A 27,322-nucleotide genomic window follows, 5' to 3' on the forward strand; every position below is an offset into this window, starting at 1 on the left:
ACAGAGAGGGTGGAAGTTATCCTCAGCCAACATTGAAATTTCAACTGGTTGATGGCTGCATCTCTCGCTTTACTGAGAGTGAAGCCACTGTCTCTATTGATCAGGCCATTCGCCACATGTGTATTTCAACAGACTCCTTTAAAACACAATACCAAAACAGTTACGTCTGTCTTATTATTTCCATTTATTCATATATCACTGACTCTTTGTAGCAATGCAGTGTTCCACAAATGCAGATTTTGTTGACTGTTTCAGATTGGTATGTCTACGGCGTTCCAGGTATTTTGCTCAACAGAACCCAAAGTCATCTTCCACCATATCTAATACTGCACACTGTATACCATTGTCTTATCCAACTTGTCTTGTTCTATTTACTGGACCTGTACCTTCTGCCTCAAAGGAAGTCAGATTTATCTCATGCTATATTTTTTCTTCTTTAATATGCTGTAGAGCAGACTACACGCTACTGTATGCTTGGCAGGCACACAACATCAAGTGTTTCATGTAAACTTGCTTGAGCATGTGTACGATGAATTTGGGAAAGCATCATGGCCTTACAAATTGTTTGATCGACTTTCATGTATGCAAGCTTGCACGAGCATACTAATATGTAAATATTTGAGTGCGTGTACTAACAATAGGGACACTTGTACAGGCATACATCAGTTGTGAGATGGTTTTCATAGTGGTCATGTGGAGCAATCTGAAATGTATCAACTTCAAATTGCTGGAAGATTTGTGCTTATGGACGGCAGCTTTCCCTGTAGAATATCAAATCAATGGTATAAATTATATATAAAAACAAAGATGAGGTGACTTACCGAACGAAAGTGCTGGCAGGTCGATAGACACACAAACAAACACAAACATACACACAAAATTCAAGCTTTCGCAACAAACTGTTGCCTCATCAGGAAAGAGGGAAGGAGAGGGGAAGACGAAAGGAAGTGGGTTTTAAGGGAGAGGGTAAGGAGTCATTCCAATCCCGGGAGCGGAAAGACTTACCTTAGGGGGAAAAAAGGACAGGTATACACTCGCACACACGCACATATCCATCCACACATACAGACACAAGCAGACATATTTAAAGACCCAGAAAGAGGAAAATAAGATGACAGAAAAGATTTCGAAATGCAACAGTGACAATAACAAATGTAATTGTTGGATTCAAATTAATGATATCATTATAATAGAAGGAAACATTCCACGTGGGAAAAATTATATATAAAAACAAAGATGAGGTGACTTACCGAATGAAAGCGCTGGCAGGTCGATAGACACACAAACAAACACAAACATACACACAAAATTCAAGCTTTCGCAACAAACTGTTGCCTCATCAGGAAAGAGGGAAGGAGAGGGGAAGACGAAAGGAAGTGGGTTTTAAGGGAGAGGGTAAGGAGTCATTCCAATCCCGGGAGCGGAAAGACTTACCTTAGGGGGAAAAAAGGACAGGTATACACTCGCACACACGCACATATCCATCCACACATACAGACACAAGCAGACATATTTAAAGACCCAGAAAGAGGAAAATAAGATGACAGAAAAGATTTCGAAATGCAACAGTGACAATAACAAATGTAATTGTTGGATTCAAATTAATGATATCATTATAATAGAAGGAAACATTCCACGTGGGAAAAATTATATATAAAAACAAAGATGAGGTGACTTACCGAACGAAAGCGCTGGCAGGTCGATAGACACACAAACAAACACAAACATACCCACAAAATTCAAGCTTTCGCAACAAACTGTTGCCTCATCAGGAAAGAGGGAAGGAGAGGGGCAACAGTTTGTTGCGAAAGCTTGAATTTTGTGTGTATGTTTGTGTTTGTTTGTGTGTTTATCGACCTGCCAGCGCTTTCGTTCGGTAAGTCACCTCATCTTTGTTTTTATATATAATTTTTCCCACGTGGAATGTTTCCTTCTATTATAATGAAATCAATGGTATATCATGATAAAGGAAGGTTGCTATGATCAGCTTCTTGTTACATATAAGACAATTTATTCTGCAGTGGAGAAAGATATAGCAATGAAAAAGATAAATTCACTGAATCAAATTACCATTGGGGGGGAATGAACTGTAGTTATAAATTAGGGACTGCTGCACCTCGAGCTATACAAACCAATGCTGTGGTATTTTCATTTGTTTAGCTTTCTGTATGAGCAAGAGACATCCATATGGTTTGCAACTAATTTTGAAGAAAGTTATATAAGTATTCGAGAATGCCAGGAGTTAAGTTACAATAGCACTGTTAGAGTTAAAGATATTTGCCTTTATTTGTTTATACAGAATGTTCATATATAATTTTGTTTTATTACTCCACAAAGTTTTATGGCCGAGGAACCTCATCTTCATTTACAAATTAGTTCATGAACGGTTTAAAGTGTTTAGCATCAAGTGAAATACTTCCGCAACATTATCTAATGTTATGCCAGCATTTATTTATTATGCTGTACTTCATGTCATCACAATTTAGAGAACCACAAGGAGCATATGTTTGACCCATAGTGGTCATTAAATGATTATGTAAAGCAAGAGTTTATTATTATTTTTACTTTATCAATGTGGCTCGCTTCCAGATTTTCATGGAGTGAAAATCCTAAGGAATGCTGCAAAAATGACAAAACATGCTCAATAAAATGCCCTCTGTATAAACAGTCACTGTAATGTGACTTCTGAAATTTTCCCGGCGTATTTCTTCTTCTAATAATTTCCGGGTATGCAGCCGGATCCCGTCGACATTCTGCCACGATATTTCGGCCCAGAGACGTCCGCGACTGCACCTGGGCTCTTCAGTAGTTGTGTACTCACCTGATGATGGCCGGACGTCTCTGGGCCGAAATATCGTGGCAGAATGTCGACGGGATCCGGCTGCATACCCGGAAATTATTAGAAGTCACTGTAATGTTTTTTCCTACACAGTCACTCAGAGTGAATGTTTCTAACATATCAGTCCTCAAAGTAAAAGCATCATCTTCCACGAATACATGTAGCAGTTTCTGTGAACTATTTGTGACTTCAGTCTATTTTGAATGCTCAGTGACTTGTTAAAGTCTCCCAAAAAAATCTCTGCTCTGAAGACCACCACCATTCTGCCATTTGTGATTAAATAGAATACAATAAATCTATAACTAACATCTGCTGTGGCAAGTAGAACCATTCTATGAGTATGTTTTTTATTAAGATAAAATGAGCCACTTGCAGCTGAAATATCCTTTACATCACTGCAGCCAGCAACATGCAGGAAATTCCATATCTTTGTAAAATCTTTTGCTTTCTTAGACCAGACAAGTGACAGCATTGCTGAGTTCAATGTATTTCAGGTATGAACTGATGCTTGTACAAGCATACTTGAGCTGTGTGGATGCGTTTTGCGTTAAGGACTTAAGCAAAACACTTGACCATACATGCCTGTCATGTGTGCAGCTATTTTAAAGGTAGGTGGGCTTCCTTGGTAGGTTGGCTTTCTTCAACAGATTTTGCACGGGCCCTGTGGACCAGTGTACGTAGCACATCCTCACGCTGTGAAGGATGATGGCAGCTGGAGACATGGAGATACAAATCGGTGTGGGTAACTATTTCCAACACACTTTGTTCCATACTGCTGTCCACTTTGCATTTGACTGGACACCCAAAAAGGGAGCTCGTCATTCTCTTTCACATCCACAATGAATTCGATGATGGGGTGCAGAGAGCTCAGTTGTTGGAGGAACTCCTGAGCCTTCAACTCCTGTGTGGTCACACCACAAATGTCTCACCAACATATCTGAAAAAGCATTTTAACTTCACTGCAGCTTTTTTTTAGAGCTTCCTCTTGAAATCCTCCAGGAATAATTTTGCAATAACCAGTGACAAAAGGCACCCCATGGCGATGTCATATTTTTGTTCAGAATAGTGGCTGTTGAAGAGAGAAAATGTAAATGCGAAAATGATTTAAAGAGGATAGTCACTGTGGGGGCTGAAAGCTTGGTCATTTTAAGGACATATTCAAGAAGAATGGATAAGGTGATAGACAAATCAGATACGCTTTCAGGCAGAGGGTACAGGCCCAGCAAATAGAACACAATGAGAAGGATAAAACAATGGCATATTCACTGTACTACAGCAAATTATTAAACAAAGTTGGCATAATCTTGGCTCAACATAACATTAAATGTGTTTTCTGTTCACCTTCAAAAATGTGTGCTCTACTAGGTAAGAGAAAGATGACTTGGCCTTCCATAAACCAGGTGACTTCTCTACTCCATGCAAATGTGGTAATCCAGTATTGGACAGAATGTGCAGACAGTCAAAGAAAGTTGCTTGGAACACAGGGAACGCACCACCCTCGATCAAACAACAAAATCTTTGATGTGGAATAATGCGTAGCTACTGGGTCTCAATTAAATATGAACAAATGGAAGTGCTAAGACAGATTTTGTCCTTTTGAGCTGTGTTATAAAGGAGGCTGCTGAAATGCGAGTGGCTGATGGCTTGATCAATACAGACGAAGACTACCCTCTCAGTAACGGGTGGGGCCCAGCTCTCAGCCAACTGAAGTCATATTAGCCAATGACGACATCCCTCCTGATAGGGTCAGGAGAAACAATGAGAGAAAGGAGATCGCACTCGCCATCTGGCTACTGCATCACAACCCCACACCACTCCACCCAATGTGGTGTGTGGCCGGGTAGTGAGAGAATGGGTTGAACAGTGGTAAGAGTATAAAGGAGGCTGATGTAGCTAAGACAGTCATTTTACACGTGCCACCCGAAGATGACGACAAGGTATGCTGTCTGAATATTATGTTCTGAAAACAACTGCACACAGATGAGGACACCTGACAGCAATGAGAACAGTTGATTTGTTAACATATCTTAAGATCACTTAAGTGAAAAATTACATAAAAACCACCATGTTTGATTACTAAATTTAACTTTTGCAGAATGGAATCAAAGGATTATGTTCTGAAATAGAAGCAAAAACTGAGGACTGATCCAGACAAAATGAGGCAACAGAGAGGACAGAACAGATAAAATTTACAATGCAACACCTAAAACATACTGATCATCAGAGAAGACACAGAGAAACGAAGAAGGAAGGTGTTTTCTGTTTTTATCAACTGTCATCTCCGTTAGTGTCCTACAAATGCACATTATACTTGGCAACAGCTCTTAAGCGAATCCAGAAAGTTCTGCTGAAGAACCGAAGTAAGAGAAGGTGGCTCTTGTTAAATTCATTAAAAATCTACCTGGATTGATGCAGTACGTATTCTTTTATAGCAAAAAACCCCCAAGAATGCATGGAATGAGATAAATGAAGAAGCAAGTCAGTTGGAAATCACATGTGACGAAAGATGTCCAGTAAGTTAAGGAGCCACAGACAGGGAATAGTGTTCTGAAAATCCAGACCTAAACAACCACATTTCAAAAGTTTATGAATTTCATCCACCTTAAATCTCTCCATCCCAGCATATGAAGCATAATGTAAGTGTATGCAGACATCGTGCCAAATTCAATTTCTCAGTAAGGTTGGCAAACCCTAGAGAGTAATTAGTAAATAAAACGTGCTGTAGCATGAGGAAGAACAGTGCAAAATAAGACAGTGCAAAAAAAGTGTTCACCATAAGTCATGAAGATTATGACTCTGGAGGAAATAGACCATCTTCTCTCTTCACATCAGCACCCTCCTTTGGCACCCCATCCCCATGCTCCAAACTTTTACCTACTCCAAAAACCCAATGCCCCAAGTCTCCCTACTGGATGCCCCAGTGTGGCTGGGTACAGTGCTCCCACAGGTCATTCCACGTCAAATCACTAAAAACTCATAGAAGGCTCCCACTTGACCCTCTCCAAATTTCTTAATATGTTGCAGTGAAGTAGCTCCAAATCAAAAATGCAGCTGCACAAAATTTTACGGTTCATTGTTCTTCAGTTCAAAAGTGATAGGTCTATGTTTAACAGGTTATCATCTGGTTAATGTGCATTGCTGCAGAAAGAGCCAATTTTGACCATAGTTCCAGATAAGAGTGAAATCTGGCACATCGTGACAATTTTTAGCATAAAATGTAGAGGCATATTCAAAAAAGTAGTACACTTGTTAATTCATGGCGAAATTCCCACCAAATTTTGTAGCAACAGATTTGGACTCTACTTTGAGGGCGAGCCACTCACCAGCAAAAGATCTATATGCCGTGTTATTTTGCAAAGAGCAAGTTTTTTAGTACATGAATAATGTCTATTTACACTGGGGTTTGAGTTTCTAGGATGGCTGCAGGACTCCACAAATGAGAAGTTTCTGTGGTATCAAAAAAATCAATTATGATTCCCCCACCTGATTCGTTATCAACTGACTATGACTGCATGCAAAATGTAATTAAAACTAATGGTAAAATTTGAAAGTTCATACGTGAGAGTATTTCTGAGAGAAATTCAGAATCCACATATTTCCACTAAGCAGTCAGTATTGTTTCAGGTTTCTGGTGCTACAGATATGCCACTGTGACACTGTGAATACATTTGGCCATTTTTTGATATTAAAGGACTGTAAAATTTCATGTTTCACTGATTAGGAATCTTATGAGAGACTTCACAGTTCTCGCATTTTCACTATGGATATCTTATTGTTTTATGAATTTCTTGTGTAACTGTTCGTATCTTTGTGGTATTTTACATATGGTAAGTAGGTCAGACATTGCTGTTTATATATTACATGTATTTATTAACCTAAATATTCATAATACATTTCAATTTACATATTTCAGATTTCACCTGAAGTAATTATATTCAACTGCATTTGATTTGAATTTGAATGTTAGCTGAATTTTTGCCATGTGCTATTGGCAGCTGCCCGCATGACTTTTCTGACTGCCATCTGATAACCTACACTTCCCCAAAGGACTTTCCAAAGTTTTTCAAAGAGTAAAGTGCAGGAGATCAAAATAATATAAAGACAAAATGAACTAAACTTACATGACAAATCACGGACATGTCTTCATATTGTGGCCTTGCTATTGACCAAATCTGAATTTTGTAAAAGATTTGCGACCAAATTCCAGTGGCTGCTGCAGAGAAGATGCTGGATATGCTGGGAGTTAGTGTTAGGCCTGGCCAGAAGTTATGTACTTTTTTGCAGAAAGAAATTTCATCTGAAGCAACTGAACGATACCAGATCCACAGATTCTGATGACCCTACTGTTGCATGGAAGTCTCTGAAAGTATGAACACAACTGTTAGCCATAGGCATCTTTTCAGTTTCAATGAATAGGCACACGGAATCCGTGCAGCTATGCAAAGTGTAAGATTAGTGAGGCACAGGAAATTATTGTTGAACAGCTTGCCACAGCTTGTAATATTGATTGTCAAAGTCTGTTGAACCGAAGTACTAAACAACAATGCACAAATTGTAAAGACCGCAATAAACTCATCGAAGACATGAAGCAGAATCTACACACAGTGAATCAATCAGAAAAAATACAAATCTTAACACAGGTGCCACAAGGTTGGTCTATAAAGATGACAACGGAGCAGTTCAAAGTTACTAAATACTTGGTTTAAAAATCAGAACAAGGAATTTTACCTGTTCCTAAGAAAAAGCAAGGCACACTTCCTGAAGTGATGACAGAAAGAGTTACACAATTTTTTGAGGGTGAAGAATGCAGTTGAATGTGTCATGGAAAGAAAGAACATATTTCCACTTGAATAAATGGAGCCAAAGTGAGAAGCAAATATACTTGTCACTTAGCAATTTGAAGGAGATGTTTGTTGAATATCGTGAGCGAAATGGATCTGAAATTGACTGCTCACAGTTCTGTAGATTATGCCCAAAATCGTGTGTGAGAGTTGGTGCATCTGGAATACATTCTGTATGTGTGTCTACTATCCACCAAAATTTAAAGATAATGTAAATGGTGTGTATCCCAGAATCAAAGGAATGTATGCTCCATCAGTGTGAAAACTGCCCAGGAAAATTAGTACTGGAAACTTTCTTGGAATAAGTTTTTGATGAACACGATCCTGACAGCGAAGTTGTCTTCAGGCAGTGGTTTCACGTGGATTGGGATATTCTTGACATGAAGCAGATGACTACGATCCTGACAGCGAAGTTGTCTTCAGGTAGTGGTTTCACGTGGATTGGGATATTCTTGACATGAAGCAGATGACTTTGGATGAACTGACTGAAGAACTGGTCATAAAATTTTTGAATCTTTCGGTTCATCACTCCACTGCCAAGCATCAAAGTTGACACCTGTGCCAATTGAAAAAAAGCCTTGAAGCATGAAGTCTCATCATTTTAACAGATTTTGCTGACACAGGGTTGAATGGCAGCCCTTCTGAACTAAGCAGGTAGGAATTGTCTCTCTAGTATATCCTGCACTCTCAGAATCTTCCCGGCCTAAACCTTCGCTAACCTGTTTCCAACTGCCTCACTTTACCTTTTCCTTTCTCCCTTTTGTCCACAACACTGCTTCGCCATCTAGATCATGTACTGTTCTCTCCAACAACCCCCCCCCCCCCAAACATGGACAGTCAGTCTCTCCCCCCCCCCCCCCCCCCACCTTCACCACTTCACCACTCTCCTACCTCTTATACACTCTACCCTCTGGACTACTTTCAACTTGTTGTGCAGCCACTGCGGAAATACCTGCCTCACATTATTCTACTACCATGTCCTCGCCTCGTGTACTTCCCACTCCCTCCCGACTTCAATCACCTAGGCAGCTGCTACCGGTAAGCAACAGTCAGTCTTGCTGTGGTCACAGGCATGAGAATTTGGCTGTCTATGTAGTTGCTTATGTAAATGCATGTACTTCTACTAGAGAAAGAAGAAGAGCTTGACAGCTAGTATGAGTAGTTTTCTCACGACAACCCATCATACATCAAGACACCACTCATTTCCTCCACTGCCTTTCCACAGTTTCTGTTGCATTGCCACAAGACTTACTGATAGTCACTGTAGATGCGACATCCTTTTACACTAACATCCTCCTTGCCCTTAGCCTTGCTGCTGTGGAACACAGTCTTTCCCAATGACCTCTTGATATACTACCTCTTTCCTAACCCTTGTTTACAAATTTGAAAAGTATGGCATAAGCGGCAGTGCCCTACAATGGCTTAAATCCTACTTATCAAACAGAAAGCAAAGAGTTATCGTCTCTTCAAATGGTGCATATGATTTATCTGACTAGAAAAAAATATCTCAGGGTGTTCCAGAAGGCTCCATATTAGGCCCAGTACTATTTCTCTGTTAATGACTTACCATTAAATATCAGCTCCCCATCAGTTCTGTTTGCAGATGATACTTCTGTCCTAGTTGAAGATCAGGATTCAGAAAAAATTCCCAAATCTGTGATCAGTACCCTCAGTACCTTAGAAACTTGATTTCAGCTATATGGATTGAATCTAAACATATCAAAGACTCACATGATGCAGTGGAAAACCAAACAGTCAAAATGTGAGCAGATTAAGACTGTGCACAACAACCAAGATGTAGAAGAAGTTGACTCTGTCAAATTCTTAGGTTTAAATGTAGATCAAAATTTGAACTGGCAGCACATATTGAATACCTGACAAACAAACTGAGCAGCTTTGCATTTGCATTGCAAATATTATCAACTGCAACTGACTTGGACACACGAAAAGTAGCATATACAAGCTACTTTGAATCCATTATTAGGTATGGTATTGTTTTTTGGGGTAACTCGACAAATATAGTGTGGATACTAAAAATACAGAAAAAAATCATTTGAAATATGTGCACTGCAAATCACAAAGAACAATGTCAACCATTATTTAGAAAACTTAAAATATCAACTCTGCCATCTTTATACATACATGAGATTATTATATTTTTGTACACCAGACATGAATTATTTGAGGGAAACCATTTTGTCCATTCACATAATACCAGAAACAATGAAAATTTTATGCTCCCTACCCACCGCCTCAATACATGGGAATGAAAATTTGTAATAAATTATAAGGAAACAAGTTGATGCAGATGGATTTAGGTTCACTTAAAAGAATGCTATATGAGGTGCTGCCACTGAAGTGTTATTACTCAGTAGGTGAATTCATGCAGGACAAACTGGAAATTTAAGCTGGATACAATGTGTTACATATTCCAAGAAATACCCTTATAGTGTTGTTATTTATTGTAGTGCTATTATTTATTAATGAAAAAAATCATTGTAACTATATTATAAATTTTTGACATGTCTCCTGTACACAAACCAAATGGATTGCAAATGTACATCATACATACACGAGATGAATAAAACACAATTCACAAATCCTCTTAGCAACTACATTCTGACCTACAACTATCTCACTTCCGAAGGCCAAATCCATTACAGTGTCATCAAAGATGCTCTCATGGCACCATTCTATGCCAACATATTTATGGGCCATCTGGAGAAATTCTTCCACTCCAGTCACCACCTAAACCCCCTCGTCCAGTTCAGATTCCCTCATGACACTTTGATGATATGGACTTTTGCCACGGACAATCGTTACTCTTTCCTTCACAATCTCAACACATACTCCCAAATACACTTCCCCTGATCCTTTTCTCAAGTCAACGAGCCACCTACTCAGATATACGAGGGCCGTTCAGAAAGTAACCTCCGGTTGATTTAAAAAAATACACCAAGTTAAATAAAAATATTTTAATATATACGTCTTACAACTACATCTTTGCACTATTTTTCTACATAGTCTCCGTAGCGATTGAGGCACTTATCGTATCTCTTCACAAGCTTTGAAATTCCTTCTGCATAAAAATCACCCGCTTGTGCCTGGAGCCAGCCTGTGACCGCATCTTTGAGCTCTTCGTCGTCATCAAACCGCTGTGACCCGAGCCATTTCTTCAAATGCATGAAGAGGTGATAATCACTTGGCGCCAGGTCTGGGCTGTAAGGTGGATGGTTGATAACGTCCCACTTGAGGGACTCAAGAAGGGCCGTTGTTCTGCGAGCAGAGTGAGGACGGGCGTTATCGTGCAAAAAAAACGATACCGGAAGTCAGCATACCACGGCGTTTGTTCTGTATAGCCCGTCGTAACTTTTTTATTGTTTCACAGTACACGACTTGATTAATGGTCGTACCACGTTCCATGAATTCAACCAACAACACCCCTTTGGCATCCCAAAACACCGTTGCCATCAGTTTTCTGGCAGAAAAATCTTGCGAGGCTTTTCTTGGTTTGGTAGGCGAATTTGAGTGTGCCCACATCTTTGATTGTTCTTTTGTCTCAGGGTTCACGTACGAGTACTTAATCCAGGTTTCGTCACGGGTCACGATTCTGTTTAACAATGGTTCTCCTTCGTCCTCATAACGTGACAGAAAGTCTAATGCAGAGGCCATTCTTTGAGTTTTGTGGTGGTCGGTAAGAATTTTGGGCACCCATCGTGCACAGAACTTACGGTAACCCAATCTTGCTGTCACTATCTTGTACAAGAGAGTCTTAGAAATCTGTGGAAAACCAGTAGACAACTCCGACATTGAGAAATGTCGATTTTCACGAACTTTTGCATCAACTGTCTGAACGAGTTCGTCAGTCACCAGTGATGGTCTACCACTCCTCTCTTCATCATGAACGTTTTCTCGTCCACTTTTAAATAAACGTACCCATTCACGGACAACTCCTTCACTCATAACTCTTGGTCCGTACACGGCACAAAGCTCACGATGAATAGCTGCTGCAGAATATCCTTTGGCTGTAAAAAACCTTATGACAGCACGCACTTCACATTTGGCGGGGTTTTCTATTGCAGCACACATTTCAAACTGCCACAAAAACTAAACTAGCGCAGGTACGACATTCACTCGACCACGGCTTGATGCCGACTGACCTGTTGAGTGCGTGAACGCACAGATGGCGTCGCTACTCCCCCCACAACCCGCACTGTGACCAATCGGAGGTTACTTTCTGAACCGCCCTCGTAGATCTCCATCTCTCAGATGGCTCAATAAACACATCTGTTCCATGTTAAAAAAAAGTCTCTTCCTTACAGCATCACCACCATGGATGCCGAATTTGCAGTGGAAACCAGAAGCTGTCAAAATATACTGATAACCTTACAGTAACCTACCAGCTCATCGATAAACAAATCTCCCATGCCATCTCCGCACTGGACACCAGCAAACCTGTTAACCAGCCACCAACCAGCATCTCTCTAATCACTGTGGTCTTGAAAAGCTCAGCCATATCCTTCAGCAGTTTTTTGACTGCATCTTACCACCACATCACCCAAAGCTGTGTTCCACTGTCCACTCAATCTACAGAATATTCTTGTCCATCCCTATTCCAATCCTGCTCCCAGTGTTGCAACCCACGCTTCGTTCTCTTGCAGACGACCCAGATGCAAGACCTGTCCTACATACCCCCCACCCCTCCCCACCTCCTATTGCAGTCCTGTCACAACAATCTCCTGCACAGTAAAAGGCAGGGCCATGTGTGAAAGTAGCCATGCTGTATATAAGCTACGCTGCAAATGCTATACAGCACTGTCTATTCGCACGAATGACCAACACCGAACTATGGCAAACTGAAAACTTGATCATCCAATTGCCAAACATGCTGCGCACCAGAACACAAATGACTTCAACAGATGTTTCACTATGCAAGTCATTTGGATACCCCCTTTCCATGACTAGTTTCTCTGAACTACACTTGTGGGAATTGTCTCTGCAAAATAGCCTGTACTCATGCAGTCCCCCTGCCTACACCTCTGATATGCCGTTTCCACTGCCTCACACTAGCTTTTCCCTTGTCTCTTCAGTCACACAGCTCCTTCCCCACCCAGATCATATATTGCCTTCTCCCCCCCCCCCCCCCCCCCCCCCCCGCCTCCTCCCCCCAAGTGAACATTCTCTCCCTCTCCTCTTTCTTTCCCTTATCCATTTTCCACCCTTCTCCTTTTCTCTCCTCTCTAACTGTCTCCATCTCATCTCTGCCTTCCTCTTCTTACTTCCCGTATCACCTCCTCTCTGTACCTTTTATATGCTCTGCCCTTCGAACTATTTTCATCTTGCTGTGCAGCTGTGTGTCCTTCTCTACCTCCTCCCTACCTACATCGCCCAGCCAACTGCTATTGATAAGGAACAGTTGGTCTCGCCATGGCCATAGACATTTGTGTTCGGGTGCCTGTGGGGTTGTGTGTATGAATGTGTGTAATTCTACTAGAAACAGACAAAAGCTTCAAAGGAAGTATAAACAGTTTTCAGTAGTGTGTTTCTATGTGCCACACATCAATCAGCAACAGGTAAGTAGTTTCTTTTCCTTTACTTTGCGTAAAATATTGGTTTTGTGTTATTTATAAAAGTAATGTATAGTTTCTACATCAAACAATCGAAAGTCCAGGACAGGATAAAAACAATACGGTAAGGAGGGAGTAGCCACGTATGTGTGAGTTGTTGTGTGAATACCCTTTGAACTATTTTCGCCTTGCTGTGCAGCTGCTTAGTCATCTGTGGGAAGACCTGCCTCACACTATCCCACTACCTCCTCGTCTCATGTGTCCTTCTCTACCTCCTCCCTATCTCCAACCTCCATCACCCAGCCAACTAACTAACTAAATAATGTGTGAAGGGTCTATGTCTGAAGAGTGAGTCAGTCCAAAAGGTTATTTATTTCAAATGTTCTTTTCACTGTGCCTATCTGCAACTCAATGCATCATCTATGTGGTGTGTAACAACCTATCTTTCCCATATACTGTCGCCACACAGTTTCTAGTATATTACATACTTGGGGCAACTGCCTGTACTTATCCAGTTTCACAGAAAATGGAAGTTGTCATCTGGCAAAATGGGGCTCACTTTTCTCATATCCATAATGAAGATGTGTGATTAATTATCTCTGTACCAACTAACATTTGTTCTTGTGGGTTCTTTGGTGGGAAGGACTGTTGAGTGTTAATGTGTTCTGGCTATTAATAAAAATATATGTAACTTATTATTCTAAATATATTACTGAAAACATGTTCACATGTGACAACTGTAGGCATGGAGTGGCCCAGTAATGATAAATTTATCCACACACAACAGTCTCATGATTATGCGGGTAAATGCAGACTCGACAGTGCATGGATAACCAAAAACACGGGTAATCCAACATACATTCATTTTTCCCAGAAATCACGCTACAAATAAAAATGATGATGATGATGATAATAATAATAATGATAATAATAATAATAATAATAATAAAAGCTACATGTCACACTTGAAAGACCACAGCATTACTCGTCAGAAACAACCACAGCATTACTCGTCAGAAACAACACATTGAAAACTTCCAACTTTGAGCTTCTGGGAAATGGAATAGACAAACATAAAAACACAGAATCAGGCACAAATATCTTACGTGGGTAGAGTCCCTGCATTTATCTGAAGATGAAATGTGAAAAAACAGAAAAATATTTCAGAGATATCTGGCGGTGGAATTGGGGCCCGCATTGTCTTCCAGCGGCAAAACATTAATCATATGCGTAAGAGTGTATTCTAAACAAAAATATCGGTGCTAATTATAACAAAATATTTCAGGTTGTTTTTCCTTCCAAGGGTCACCAATATCCACAGATAATCCGCAAACTGGATAACCCACATCCAGATAATCAGGAATTTGGTGTTAAATCTTTTTACAAAGAAGACAGCTCATAATCTATCTTTGAAGTAATGTTTTCCAGTCAATGCAAAAAGAATGGAAATAAGATAGTTGTGTTAGATTCACTGCTTCTTAAAGCCTTATTTATGCACTTCTTTCTTTTTAAACAAAAGGGCTTCACAGTTACTTAATTCCATTCACTGCACACAAAGACTAACAAAGGTACAATTAAAATATTTTATAAACTATGACATTCATGTGAAACAGACTGATGCAGGCATTTAAAAATGAGTAGCCTATAAGAAGGTCATACAATTTTTTTTAGCACTTCTCATTTTATTGGTTATTTAGCACTATACATATGTTTTACCTTTTCATCAAAAAAGCTATATAATAATCTTTAAAGCAAAATGAGATTGACTGAATGCACTGTTTCTGGACATTGGATATGACCCATTTTGAAATGGTGATGTGGGGTCGACAGAAGCGTCCGATCCAATGCGTTGGCTTTGACCCGTGACGTAAGGGTGTTGTCGTGTGTGACGTCATGACGGCGCGGAGTTTGGTTTGAGTGTGGCTGTCTCCAGTTCCGTTTTATCTTATTTTATTTACATTTCTGATCTGTTCATTCTATCTCGTGAGATTTTTTTTTAAATTTAAAAACACTTATTACTTATTTTAATTATCTGTTTCCTCGAATTTCTGTTTTAGTTTATTATATTTATCTTTCTGATCTGTTCGTTCTATCCCGTGAGGGTTTTTTTTTTTTTAAAGACAAAAAACACTAATCAGCTACTGAAGCATCTTTATCTTCTATGGGTTGCAGGGGTTACGACCCCTGGGGAGGTGGGTGGGTATTCATGCATGGCTGTCTTCACTTACACGTTGTAGCTACGCAAGGCGTCTAAATTTGTTTATATTTAGTTTGCCCCCCACCCAAAACATCCCATTTCCCGCGCTTGTCCCGTTAGTGTCATTAGGCTTCTTGTGGAAAGTGTGTGTGTTTGTTTTTGTTTCCGCCATATTTGTGACGTCATGGGTCAAAGCAGACGGGTGGGATCGGACGCTTCCGTATTTCCGTGATGTGAGTGACATACATGTGTACAAACACAAAGAGCACAGAACACCGACAATATTTTCTTTGCATCTATATTAGTTTTTTGAATGTAGGCTGTGGTGACAGATGTGTCTGTTGCATAGCCCTAAGTCTAGACCAGACGGACAGGTGACAGTTTAGCTATGAGTTGGCAAAGCTAACAAATGTGAATATGCAATCTTAGTTAAGATGACATACTGGTCAGTAACATAGTCCGAGGTCTAGGTTACTGTTAGCTGAAAGGGAGCAGTTTAATTGGCAGTTGATGAAACAGCATTGAAGGCTTCAATTAACCTGCAAAATTATCCAAAGTTAAGGTGAATAGAATTCCCACTCATTGTATAAGATTTGCAAGATGCTATTACATAAACAGCTAATTTGCAACAATTCTGAAAAAGTTTGAACTTAAAAGTAACAGGGGAAGAAACACCAGACAAACAACATTGTGATAGGAAGCAAATGAAAGATGAGGATACATGAGAATTAAAGGTAAGTAAATAAAATAGTAAAAGTTGATAAATCTTGTAATTTAGCAGACAACAGCAGATGTCACATGGAAATTTTAAAAAGATTAGCAACAGCAAAAAGTGACTTCAATGAAGCAAGGACAAGTAAAATGTTCAGATTGGAAAAGAAAAAAATTATTTGTTGAGATTATCATCTTGATTGTTCTGTATGACTGTGCAAGCTGGACACTGTAGATGACAAGCAAAATGGGCTTGGTAATAATGGGAATATGGCTTTAGTGAAGGCTAATGAGAAGTAATCCAAGACAAAGAATATCGGTAAAGTTACATAGTGGATCCATCTTGCATATTTTGTGGTTTATGTACAACATATGTAGCCTACATACCAAAACATTCAAGAGATATCTGTAAGTTATGTAATATAGGTTTTATAAATTTACCTTGCTGTTTTAGTTTTTTGTAATCGAAAGTGCATTTATATGGTGTGAACACAGACAAGTTACCCTACAGATTAATGTGTTACCACGACCTTTATTTAACAGTCACATTCATTGTTTTTGCCAACTGTCAACCAAATTATTATCTTCCCATCTAACCAAGACCTCAGTCTACACAAGAGATGGGTCTGTCATAAACATCACGATTTCAGGGGGAGGGAGCACTATCACTCTAGGGGGCAAAAAAAAAACTAGCCCAATGAAAAAGTTTTGAAGAAATTAATGAGTATTGTAATCTCTCTGGAACTGCTGAAAAAAAGGTAATTCAACTTGACACACAATAAGTTATTAACAAATACATTGGATGGAAAAAATATAGGAGGCATGAAAGAGGAGGCTACGATAGGAAATTGCAGTGGATATACTGGAGATAGTAAAGTGTCAAAATTAATGAGAAATGAAGAGGGCGGGAAAAAAATATAAAGGCAGTTGCAAGAACAGGCCAAAGCCATTAGAAGTTAATGACAATGACGTAACTTGACACTATATGTCACTGCTGGTATCAGTACACAGCAAAATTTTTATTACGTTTGGTCATTTGTAAGCCATCCTACATATGTTGGGAAGAGTCAATAACAGAGCAAGTGAAAATGCGATGACATCATCTCAATAAATATACAAGTTTACAGTTTAACAATATTCATCAATAACAAACATTACTTGGACGTTAAATAGGTTTCTAGGTAATACAACAATGTCAGGTTTTCGCCACGGTGTCCTAGACACACGAATTCTTATGGTATGTTGCTTCGTGGTTCTCTATGTCTCATTACAAATATGTCGCAACTGGCTGTTTCATATAGAAAAGAAAACACTCCCTTTACGTTAACATGGAGAAATTTGGATAACCCAGAAGTCGTCGTATGCCTGTTATTGTAAACCGCTATTAATTTTCTGCCTGCTGCTGCAAACCTGTTCTACGTGTGTTAGGGTTATGAATTAATGTGTCAGATTTCAGGAAAAAATCTGCAATGCAGAGTTAAAAGATTCCAGCGCTATCTTAAATTTATAAGTACTCATTGGTAAGGCTGTTTTCGAATATCTATAAATGACATGAGCCTGCTACTCGTGAGGTTTAAGCTTATATGTCAGCAAATATTATTATCGGGAGAAGCGCTGTCTAGCAATAAGAACTTGTACTTAGCTTAGCCGATTTGCGCCTGAGTTTATAAATAATGTTCAAGATATACTGCATTTGAAGCTACGTCGCAGTACAAAGCTACTTTTCATAATTAATTACTGTACCAGACAATCTAACGCAATAAACCAACTCTTAATTATCCAGATAAATATAAATTGTAATTACCAAATCGTACATGTCGACAACATTTTCTTGACTAGGTGCTTCGTTCGGGCAAAAATGATAAAATTCGTGAAACACTGCGTACAAACATGATCCACAACTTTGTATAGAAAACAAACACAACAAAGATGGTATCCAAACTGATGGAACTCATTCGAGTGTCTTTTGTTACTAGATGTTGACGCAGGCCTGTGCGAATGTAGTGGGAGGGCAGCCGTGGTTCAAACAAGAGATTTTGAAAGAAGTGGACAATAAATTTGTAAAAACACTATCGTCTTATTATATAGTAAAGAAGAATTGAGTGTTTTACGTGACATCTGTAACGATATCTGAAGTTTCATCGGAGAACCTTAAATAATAGTGCGTTTAAAATTTGCAATATTCACTGTAAGCCGAAGGAAATGGTTAGTGAACTGCAAAAACCAAGAAGAACGAGAAGTACACCTCTATATAAAATACGCAATTACTTTGCTCTCAGTGTTTTGGGAGTTGCTTTCGTAAGCGGTTTCTTGTTTCAGTAAGTAACAATGTGTACATGAAAATTTTATTAAGTGAAACGTAGACGAAAGTCCAATAAACTATGTCCAGTTCTCTCATGAAACAGTGATAATTTGTTTGTTTTGGTCAGTGGTTTACATGATGTCTCCCGAGTCTTTTTATTAATATTTACATATGACCATAATGTCCAGTCATTCTGCCGAAATCGTTCGTGTTTTTGGTTGTAGATATATAAACACACGCATTCATACTTCTAGTTGTAAATATGTATTGATACATTAGTGTACTTTTATTTATTAATCCCCTTTTTTGAGAATGGCTATATTTCATGCTTCCATCAACCCAAACAACAAGTTTATTTAAGTAGAACATTACACTTTATTCAGAAACGTTGAGAACAAGGTAAGTATTAGTGAATCTTTTGGATCCTGTTAGTAAGTCTTTTCTCTGGCAGGACGTTACTTATTTGTGTGTGCAGCATGATGTACATACAGTGATCTGCGATGTTTAGAAAGGAGGAGGGAAAAAATTATTTGTTTACAGCTATGTCATTTATCTGTAACTATTTCATATTTCCAAGCAAATTTTCATTACAGTTATGGAGATCATAGTTTGGGGTCCCCTTTCAGATAGAAACTTGATAAGGTGGGCTTATTACTTTTGTGGTTAGACATAATGAGTACCAATGGGAGGCTGTGCAGAGGGGATGTGGAAGGGAGAAAGAAGGAGAAAGGCAGGTATACTCGTGGGCACAGAAAGGATGTGGAAGCAGGCATTGAGGGGGAGGAAAGGGAGGGGGTTATAGGAGAGAAGAGACCCAGAGAGGGGGAAAGGACAATGAAGGTGTACTCCGGGGATAGTTTGGGGACAAGTACTAGCAAAAGCTGTGGCCAGGGCATTTCCGAGGATGTGTTGTAGAGGCATTCTCACGTGAAGTTGTTAAAGTAAAACACACCACGTTGTGTGGCATGCTTGGCAACTGGGTGATCCAGCTGTCCCTTGGCCACAGTTTGGACTTTCATGTGGACAGACAGCTTGATAGTGATCATGCGTACATAGAATGCCGCACAGCGGTTGCAGCTAAGCTGCTACACCACATAGCTGCTTTCCCAGCTGGCCCTCCGTATGTTGGTATCGAATATTCCTGTTACAGGCTTGGAATAGGTGGTAGTGGGGAGGGTGTATGGATCAAGTCTATGGATATGAGCCATGGGGCAAGGGGCTGGGAGCAGGGGTTGAATGACAGAAATGCCAACTAGGCCTATTATGGTTTGTCCATAACTGTCACTGAGTTATCACCTTAATTATGGAGTTACGGGAAATTACTAAAAAATTATGGAAATAGACAATTTACAATTCTATGTTTTAAAGAAAAATCATAACGGATACTATTTACATTTTTATAATCATATGCTCTAAAATTTTTATAGATTTCCTTCCTGAGTACATAGTAAACCTGTCTGCAAATGACTTTTGCCACTACGGCTGACTAAGATGGGTTATGCTGAGTTATGATGAAAATTTTTCATTCTGCTTGCTTTAGCTTACTACTACTTTCAAACCAAGTTATGTCACAATGTTCAAGGCATTTGTATTGGAAAATTACCGAAGTGTTTCAAAATCATCCTTGACATGTGCTAAACTAATTTTTAGCATTTTCCACTTGACCTAATTTCTTTATTTATGGTAGTTTTGATTCCTAGGAAATCTTCTTTATTTAGGATTGCAAAGTGTCTGAAATATAATGTTTGAAGTCCTAAATGAGGCTTTCTAATTTTTAAAATTTCTCGGGGGGAGCCCCTGGACGCTCCTCCATTTTTGCCATGTGATTAAAAACAGTCTCTTCTCTATCTTGGAAGCTATGAAACAGGGATGGTCAAGGATATTGTGCAGGTTGAGTGGGGAGCAAACACCCCTGTGGGGTGGGCGGGGAGGATATCTCTCATTTGAGGGCTCGAGCAGGGATAGTATAAACCCTGGTGGAGAAAATGATTCAGCTACTCCAGTCTGGAGTGGTACTGAGTCACAAGGAAGGTACTCTCTTATGACTGGTCAGTGGGTATGTGGAACACAGTAGGTGACTAGGAAGGCCAGGTGGTGAGATCTGTTTCTGGATAAGGTGGGGAGAGTAATTTCAGCCTGTGAAGGTCTCAATTCGGCCATTGGCATATTTGAAGAGGGGCTGTTCGTTACTGCAGATGCACTGGCTGTGGGTGTTTGGGCTACATGCTTGGTTTGGAATGGATAGCAGCTGTTGAAGTTGAAGTTGGTTGGTGGGTTTGATGTGGTTAGAGGTCCTGCTGGAGACTTCTCTAAAACACAGTTCATTATTGAGAAAGTGATGTGATCTGAGAATGACCAGATGAAGCAAATGGTGGAGGTGTTTAGGGTCTGAGGTATTGTGAATAGGTTCTGCTAACTCTCAGCCCAAATCATGAAGATGCTAGCAGTGAATCTAAGCCAGGTGAGGGGTTTGGGATTCCGGGTGGCTAGGAAGAATTTTGTATGTGGCCCATGAGCAGGATGGTGCCATATGGCTGCCTGTAGTTGTATAGAAAATTTGTTTATTGGTGATATCTTCAAAGGAGAAGTAATTGGGGGTAAGGATATAGGAAGGAGTCAGTTGGGTGTAGGGAAAGGTAATGTTGAATGGTGGGAAGGCCACGGACATTGGGGATGTTATTTTAGAGGGAATGACTGTGATGATTAGGGAACCACTTGGTAAAGTTACAGGAACTCTGAAGAGTCGGTAGAGGAAATGGTTAGTGTCTTTTATGTTAGAGTTATGTTCCAAGTAAGAGGTTTAAGTTATTGGTCCACAAAGACAGAGATTGTGATTTTGGAGGTACAGCACTTGGTAATCACATAGGATGACCTGTTGTGTGTGGCTGTGCTATGGATCAGTTTGTCATGGCGTCTAAGATTTCTTATTCACATTTGTTGACTTCACCAACACAAAGCCTGTCATTTTCCATGCTAACATAGACCTTGGGCTATGTTACAGACCAATCTGTCACCACAACCTACAGTACAATAACTAATAATGATGAGAAACAAATATTGCTATGTTCTGTTTTCTTTTTGTTTGTACATGTACGATGTCCCACTCAACACCAACATTAACATACTGGACAAAGCTGACATCTGGTATGAGTAGCTTCAGTTGACCCAAAAAATAAAATCTTAAAAACATACTTACCAAACAAAGTCAGTCAACATACAAATCTAGCAATAGCAAAAATAACATGTCATTACAATCTGTTGAATGACCAGTTTAAGAGTTCCCAAACCAGGAATCCCTCTGGATAGAATGCCACATGTTGTTCATTTGAATTTTGATTGTCATCGTGTTAATATGGTTTTGAGTTTAGGTAGTTGGTGCGGTAACATGAGTTGTGGAAATGTTTTCAGTGAGTTATTAAGTTTTTTTTGTTTACGTGTTTTGTGTCTTTGTTACGTCTGATTAGTTTGGGGTTTGTTGTACAGAAAGAAGTATAATTTTTATTGCCTTTTTGTTAGGTGTGGATATGACAGTGAAGTTCGTGAGTGTATCATTACATTCTGCATTGGGTGGTGATACAATGTTCGTCATAAAGTTTCTGCAGATATTTGGTCTTGATGCTGAGTATGTTAGGTTTCACATTCGTAGTGACAACATGAGGTTGATGAGAGTTCCGTCAGCTCGGACCAGGGACACTTATATGTGGCATTGTCAGCACAACAGTATCTGGCAGTTGACAAGATGTGGTACCTGGTTCGATAAATCTAGGTTGGCCATGAGGCAGATTGTCTTGGTTACTTATTATTTTTGCTATTGGCCCTCAGTAAGTTTTTGTGTGCTTGAGACTGATGCGAGTGAGAGAACTGTCTTGGATTAGTTTTCATTTTGTTGAGAGGTTTGTTCGGAATACATGAAGTATTGGGTGAAGTTGGGTGGGCCGGGGCTGTTGTTGAAATTGATGAATCACAGTTTGGTATGAGGAAGTATGGGAGGGGCAGTTGTTGGATTGGTGAGTGGGTGGGGGGGGGTCCATTATTTCAGGGGGTGTGTATGGTGATTATTTTTTTAGAGTTTTGCAGGGTTGTAGTAAGAGGGAACTGTGTGTCTGATTGAGGAATATATTCAGGAGGGTAGTACTGTAATTTCTGATGCATATTTGTCTTACAGGAGTTTGGGGAAGATGGGCTACAATCTTAACCACAGTATTGAGTTTAAGGAATATGACACTGGGGTTTGCACTACCAGGCCAGAGGGGTTTTGGAGTGCAATTAAATCAGTTATGGGGAGGGGGAAGAGGTGCTCTTCCAACATGCAGTCTCACTGAGATGAGTATTGTTGGTGGAGGAGTGCCCTGAGAATTTTTGTATTTTTCACGTGTTTTTTTGTGCTGTGGAGAGGATGTAGGCCAAGTGTGTGTGTGTGTGTGTGTGTGTGTGTGTGTGTGTGTGTGTGTGTGGGTGTGTGTGTGTGTGTGTACACGCATGTACGCGCGTGCGCATGCATGCATCTGTGCGTGTGGTGGTCAACCTGATGGTATTGCCAGAGGCTTTTGTTGGAAAGTAATTTTTGTTTCTTTTTTTTTTTTTTTTTTTTACAGTAAATGTGATGTTTTTGTCTGTTGTATATTATGGTAGATCAGTTGTGTCTTAATTGATATAGTGAATATGGGAAGTTTGGGTTATTGAGTTGTTGGGCTTTTGGTTACACTTTTCGGAGTTGTAGGTGTTGGTGCTTTGGTATTGTTAGCTGGAGTTGAGCTGTATAGGTCAAGAGCAATGTCCGATTTTGCGTTTTGGAGTTGTAGGTGTTGGCTTTTTGGTGTTGATAGCTGCAGTTGAGCTATATAGCTCAAGGGAAATGTTTGATTACACTTTTCGGTGTTGTAGATATTGGTTTTTTTATATCGGTAGGTGCAGTTTAGGTATGAAGGTCAAGAGAAGTGTCCGATTCCTGCGGTTTTGTTGTTGTAGCAGGATGTTGTAATTTAAATTCTTGTTTTGGATATTATTTGTTTTGGGGTGGTGTGGTGTGTTTTATTGTTCTATATTTAGCTTGTTCCCATCCTAAACCCCCACTTTTCCACAGTTATCTCATCACTTTAATTGTGCTTTTGGAGTGAGACATTATAGTATCATTTTTATTTTTTGTTTGTGTTTGTTGGCATGTATGTGTGGTGCTGTCATTGTTGCCATTTTGTATTCACTTCAAATAGCTGTTTCTGCCATATTGATATCATGGTTCAAAGCAGATGGGCGGAATCATATTCTTCCGTAGTACCCTGTTCACTTGTGTAATGAATGATGGCATGGTCACCATATTGTACAAGCTTGAAACAGGAGTGTCTTCCATCTTGGTGATTGGATGGGTCAAAGCTGACACATGGTATCGCAATCTTCTGCTATGCCAGACTGTTACAGACTCTGTCAAATCCTTTTAAAGCTCCAGAATGATGCTCTTTAGTTGCCCCTCCCCACTTCTGGTGTAATGTGTCTACTATGTACTAAGAATGGTCAATGAGTTGGCATTTATGTCCTTAAGTAAATGTAATTTGTTGTATGTTCTGTAGATATATATATGTGTACTGGTATTGCTGTTACTTGACAACCACAAATGATAGACCCACAAGTCAACCGAAACCTGCCTTCTAAGCAAACCTAAAACATTGCTACTATAGTAGAGTCAGCGAAAGAAAATCAGCGACAGCTAGCAGCATGATTGTCAGCTTTCAGCTGTAAAGTGCAAATAACTGGAGGTGAAAATAATAAACATTTATAGAACTGCAGCAGCACTAAGACATTGCTGTAGGTGCAGGCCCTATACAGAATCACGTTACGTGGTTGGTAGACGTACACTATGTGATCAAAAGTATCCGGACACCTGGCTGAAAATGACTTAAAAGTTCGTGGTGATGCTGGAATTCAGTATGGTGTTGGCCCACAATTAGCCTTTGTGACAGCTTCCACTCTCGCAGGCATATGTTCAATCAGGTGCAGGAATGTTTTTTGGGGGATGGCAGCCCATTCTTCATGAAGTGCTGCACTGAGGAGAGGTATTGATGTCTGTCGGAGAGGTTTGGCGCGAAGTCTGCATTCCAAAACATCCCATAGGTGTTCTGTGGGATTCAGGTTTGGACTCTGTGCAGGCCAGTCCATTACAGGTACGTTGTTGTCATGTAACCATTCTGCTACGGGCTGTGCATTATGAACAGGTGCTCGATCGTGTTGAAAGGTGGAATCGCCATCCCCGAATTGCTCTACAGCAGTTGGAAGCAAGAAGGTGCTTTAAACATCAATGTAGTCCTGTGCTGTGATAGTGCCACGCAAACCAACAAGGAGTGCAAGCCCCCTCCATGGAAAACACGACCATCCCATAACACCACCGTCTCCGAATTTTACTGTTGGCACTACACATGCTGGCAGATGAGGTTCACAAGGAATTTGCCATACCCATACCCTGCCATTGGATAGCCACATTGTGTACCATAAATTCGTCGCTCCGCACAACATTTTCTCCACTGTTCAATCGTCCAATGTTTACACTCCTTACACCAAGTGTGGCATTTACCAGCATGATGTGTGGCTTAAGAGCAGCCGCTCGACCATGAAATCCAAATTTTCTCACCTCCTGCCTAACTGTCATATTACTTGAAGTGGATCCTGATGCAGTCTGGAATTCCTGTGTGATGGTCTGAATAGATGTCTTTTTGTGGTGTTTTTTCCACATTTTATCAGAGACACTCTCGAGCTTTGTCGTCGTTGATGGCAGCAGAAGTAGTAAATCGCCATCGTAGCGTATTATACATTACGACCCTTTTCAACTGCTGTTGGCAGTCTCTGTCAGTCAACAGACGAGGTCAGCCTGTATGCTTTTGTGCTGTGTGTGTCCCTTCATGTTTCCACTTCACTATCACATTGGAAACAATGGACCTAGGGATGTTTAGAAGTGTGGAAATCTCATGTACAGACATGTGACCCAAGTGACACCCAATCCCCTGACCATGTTGGAAGTCCATGAGTTCTGCGGATTGCCCCATTCTGCTCTCTCATGATGTCTGATGACAACTGAGGTCTCTGATATGGAGTGCCTGGCAGTAGGTGGCAGCACAATGCACCTGATATGAAAAATTTATGTTTTTGGGGGTGTCCGGATACTTTTGATCACATAGTATTGGTACCCAAAGCAGCTGCACCAATCTCACTGCAGCTGCCAGAGATCTTCCTTTGCCGACCCTGCCATAGGTGGGGTACAATTTCTGTCTCGTTCTTTTTTTCAGATCCACACACGTATTGTCAATCCTACATACATTCTCTTTGCTGTAGGTTCAAAGTTTTCTTGTTTCCTTACTTTGCATGGTGAAGCTCCTTTCCTAAGTGTTTACACTGTACTCTGCTCCTGTTTAGTGTCTGATTTATACACCATTCTTCCCAAAGAGAATTGTGAATTGCAGTTTTGTGGCTGGAATGAAAGAGTCTTCTCCCTTCTTTGCCAGTGTAACTGGTTCTGCGTCCCTGCTTGACAGAGATTATTAGTATTATTTTTATTGTTTTTATCATCATTATCATCATCATCATAATATTTATCAGTATTTCCTTTTATGTTCTTTATGTAATTATTATAGAACTTTCTTATCTTATCCCAACTGTTTATCCAAGTATGCAAAACACGAAATAATTTTTTGCTCTCAGTATTGCTGCCAGAAGTTCTTTCATTGCTCCTTGAAGGGATCTCTTATAACTAAGGACTTTTTTTTTAGCCATATGCCCCTCACAGGTGAGAGTATGGAAATCCTGATGGTAAACTGCTGAAGCATTCACAACAAAGTGTCAGAGTTTGAAGAACTCATGAAAAGCAGTGAAGCTCACATAATACTAGGTACAGAAAGCTTGTTGAAACCTGAAATTGATGGCAGTGAGATTTTTGGGCAAAATTTAAGTGTATATCAAAACGATAGCCAAATGGGAAATGAACGTGGTGTTTTGTTGCAGTAGACAAGTAACTCAAATCCACTGAGGTAGAAATTGAAGCAACTCATGAGATTGTTTGGGCAAGACTCAGTATCAGGGATGGGCATAAAATGATGATTGGATCCTTCTATCACCAATCAGACTCATCTCCTAACGTATCCAAAAATAGAGAAACCTCAGTTCACTTGTACGTAAGTTCCCCAATTGTACTATAGTCATCGGTGGATACTTTAATCATCCAACAATTAATTAGGAAAATTTACATTTTTGTTAGTTGTGGGCATGATATGACACCTTGTGAAACTTCATTAAATGCTTTCCCTGAAAACTACATAGAACAGGTAGTTACGAACCTCACTCATGATGGAAATATCTCATGGCAACAAATTGACCTGATCTCTTTGAGGATGTCCACATTGTAACAGATATCAATGACCATGATGTAGTTGTGGCAACAGTGATTACCAAAGTACAGAGGACATCTAAAACAAGCAGAAAGATATATGTAAACTCTTTGCCTTTGAATATGTCTGCTTGTGTCTCTGTATGTGTGGATGGATATGTGTATGTGTGCGAGTGTATACCCGTCCTCTTTTTCCCCCTAAGGTAAGTCTTTCCGCTCCCGGGATTGGAATGACTCCTTACCCTCTCCCTTAAAACCCACATCCTTTCGTCTTTCCCTCTCCTTCCCTCTTTCCTGACGAAGCAACCGTTGGTTGCGAAAGCTAGAATTTTGTGTGTATGTTTGTGTTTGTTTGTGTGTCTATCGACGTGCCAGCACTTTCATTTGGTAAGTCACATCATCTTTGATATATATATATATATATATATATATATATATATATATATATATATATATATATATATATATATAAAAACAAAGATGAGGTGACTTACCGAACA

General features: G+C 39.9%; 2 protein-coding genes across 3 annotated transcripts in view; one reads left to right on the forward strand and one right to left on the reverse strand.

Annotated features, from left to right (window-relative positions):
• LOC124803238 (fibroblast growth factor receptor substrate 3) overlaps nucleotides 1-18,100 on the reverse strand; it is a 60,604-nt gene extending 42,504 nt beyond the window's left edge. The window contains 1 exon segment of the mRNA XM_047264419.1: nucleotides 17,960-18,100. The gene's annotated coding sequence lies outside the window, so the exon portion shown is untranslated.
• LOC124802863 overlaps nucleotides 18,096-27,322 on the forward strand; it is a 232,542-nt gene continuing 223,315 nt past the window's right edge. Inside the window, exon 1 of one of the 2 annotated variants that reach the window (XM_047263901.1) lies at nucleotides 18,096-18,394. The gene's annotated coding sequence lies outside the window, so the exon portion shown is untranslated. Of the gene's footprint in view, nucleotides 18,474-27,322 lie in introns of both variants that reach the window. The other variant, XM_047263900.1, reaches the window with a different exon arrangement.

This window comes from Schistocerca piceifrons, chromosome 6 (genome assembly GCF_021461385.2).
Source record: "Schistocerca piceifrons isolate TAMUIC-IGC-003096 chromosome 6, iqSchPice1.1, whole genome shotgun sequence".
Taxonomy (NCBI): Eukaryota; Metazoa; Arthropoda; class Insecta; order Orthoptera; family Acrididae; genus Schistocerca; species Schistocerca piceifrons.